Source organism: Dendrobates tinctorius, unplaced genomic scaffold (genome assembly GCF_039654945.1).
Source record: "Dendrobates tinctorius isolate UK_male_01 unplaced genomic scaffold, ASM3965494v1 ptg000151l, whole genome shotgun sequence".
Taxonomy (NCBI): Eukaryota; Metazoa; Chordata; class Amphibia; order Anura; family Dendrobatidae; genus Dendrobates; species Dendrobates tinctorius.
Genome location: NW_027361818.1, coordinates 26542850 through 26545934, shown reverse-complemented (window position 1 = coordinate 26545934; position 3085 = coordinate 26542850).

Sequence of the window (3085 nt, the reverse complement as noted above, 5' to 3'; positions counted from 1 at the left end):
TATCATTTTTTGTATATTCCTATTTTTAACAATTCCAGTTATTTTCATAGTGTTTTTCTTATTACATTGTAAGTCTACAGCCTCACTGTATCTGTCTCTTGATGACCCCCTGTAGTGCATTAATCACTAAGGCCCTTTGTTCTCTTCTGGGAGGCAACTTGTTGGACTACCCCTGGACAAGGAAGGGGGTGGGGGGAAGAACGGCAACTGGACAAGTCAGTTCCGGTAGAGACAAGATGGTGAAAAGGCTGCATTTCAGAGAGAAGGACCCATTTTTTATCCTCTGGTGCTAGAGTTTGGATTCTCGTTTCCCTGGACATTTTATCCTGTTCCTGGACTGCATTCTCATTCTGGACTATCTTATCCTTTGTGTGGTGGACTGAATATGGACCTTTTCATATTTTTGCCTGAATAAAGGTCTTGGAATTGTTCACTCTTCGCTTGCTCTGTTGATTGTGTGATACCAAAGAAGGACCCCGTGACAAGAAGTATTGCCTGTTAGCAGTCTGGGATGCATTTGGCTGACTTTACGTTACGCTGCCTTTCCCGTGACCCTCAAGCTCTCAAACTTTTGGATGACAGACAGGCAATACTGATTTGTGACACTTCTAGACCCACAGTAATCGGAGACCTTTGTATCTCTTAGTCCAGAGGCAGACAGGTGTCTTAAAATGTTGCAATACCAGAGGGCCCTTCTAGCGAAATTATTAAAAAAATTCCTATCTCAAAATGCTGGCAGCAGAGGTCACAGTTTGTTGGTACAGATCAGAGAGACACAACTCCAATCTAGCAGAGGCAGTGGAACACTGGCAAAGTTCTGGGAGAGTTTTCTCAGACCCTCCTATCACCCTGGCCCTGAGGCATGGGGTACTCTCACAAGGAGTGCAAAGTTTGGGAAGATGCTGAGGGAGTACCTTGCTGACCATACCATCGTCCTCTGTCATTCCTCTGTGCCCTATACAGTCATATGTTAAAGTTTGGGCACCCCTATTAATATTAACCTTTTTTCTTTATAACAATTTTGGTTTTTGCAACAGCTATTTCAGTTTCATATATCTAATAACTGATGGACTCAGTTATATTTCTGGATTCAAATGAGGTTTATTGTACTAACAGAAAATGTGCAATCTGCATTTAAACAAAATTTGACGGATGCAAAAGTATGGGCACCCTTATCATTTTCTTGATTTGAACACTCCTAACTACTTTTTACTGACTTCCTGAAACACTAAATGGGTTTTGAAACCTCATTAAGCTTTGAACTTCATAGCCAGGTGTATCAAATCATGAGAAAAGGTATTTAAAGTGGCCACTTGCAAGTAGTACTCCTATTAGATTCTCCTAAAAGGAGAGATACAGGGCGCATCCACTGTGTGAAATCCGTATAAAACAATTAAAATTGTGGAACAGTAGGGAAGGTGCTCACCTATTGGGGTTGTGAGGAAGTCACAACACCCATGAACGCTTGAGAAGCAGCAGCAAGTCTGCACAGGGTCCTAGGACAGAATTGCAGAAATGACGTGGAAGTGCAATAAGGACTGCGCTTGCTTCTGGTAGAGTAAAGGGTTCTTTATTCAGCCAATGCGTTTCCTGAGCCTGCTGGCTCACTTCATCTGGGCAGATTACATTGGAAGACAGTGAGACATACTTATAGAGAAAAAAGGTGCCAAAACAGGGTCAAACAGAATCAGCAAAGGTCAAAGAAAAAAAAAAAACAAAAAAAACAAACAATGAAACTTTATTACAAGCATAAAAAACACAACAATAAAAGTATATATAGAAAAGGAAAAAATAAAAATATGTAAAAGTACAAAAAATTAAAATATAAAGCAGAGTGCTATGGATCACGGGGTTAAAACATGGCTGTAGTTAAAAAAGGTGAGTCCTCAAGGGGTATTAGAACCTGGCTCATAAAATGCAAATGGAAGGTATTAGTCCACTAGACCATTTAGCTTGACTCTGGTGGTGTGACGAATAAATTGAGGGGTTGTTTGTCACTTTATTTAGAAAAAAAAAAAAGAAAAAAATATAAGTAAAGGTCAAAAATGGTAAAGAATAAAAACAATGAGATTTAATCACAAACATAGAAAACACAACAATAAGAGTCTATATAGAAAAGAAAAAAATAAAATTATGTAAAAGTACAAAAAATATGAAACAGAGTGCTAAGGATCACGAGGTTGAAACATGGCTATAGTTAAAAAAGTGTAAATGTAAGGTATTAGTCCACTAGACCATTAAGCTTGACTGTGGTGGGGTGAAGAATAAATCCTTTCCCCCTCTTCTATCAAATAAAAGCATCATTGATAATATTGAGGCCATAGGGACCAATTGTCTTTAATTTATAAATCCAATAGACCTCTTTTCTATTCAGTGCTTGGGTTCTATTGGAAACGTGTTCAGGGATGTGTTCTATAGGAAAAATGATAGCTTTAGAAACATCTCTTTGGTGAAATAAATCAAAGTGAGGTGACAAACCGTGTTTTTGATACCCAGTTTTAGTGTTGTGTCTATGAGAATTCATTCTACAGTGAAGGGGTTGTGTGGTTCTGCCAACATACAATTTAGGACAAGGACAAAGGATGACATAGATGACAAAGGAAGACACACAGGACAGGTGGTTAGTGATGGTGAATTTTTCTGAGGTGAATGGATGTGAAAAGATGAATGTATTATGAGCAATATTACTGCATAGGCTGCACCTGGGTTTCAGGCATCTGAAAATGCCTGGTGTCAAGCCAGTGCAGTTATCAGGAGTACACTGGGTCAATCTGCTAGGGGCCAGATGGTTTTTTAGTGATCTGGCCTTCCTAAAAGTGACAGTAGGTCAATCAGGCAGAACTTTATTGAGTATTGGATCATTTTTGATAATATACCAGAGGTCACCTAACATATTTTTTATCTCTTTCTGTTGGGAGTTATAAGTAGTGATGAAGTTGGCCTGATAGTTATCATGTGCATCCTTTTCTTTAGATCTCTCACTTAAAAGAGTTTGCTGATTAAAATTTTTAAAAACATTATTAAAAGTAGAATGAACCAATTGGGAGGGGTATTTTTGAGCAAGGAATCTTCCCTTGAGGACCTC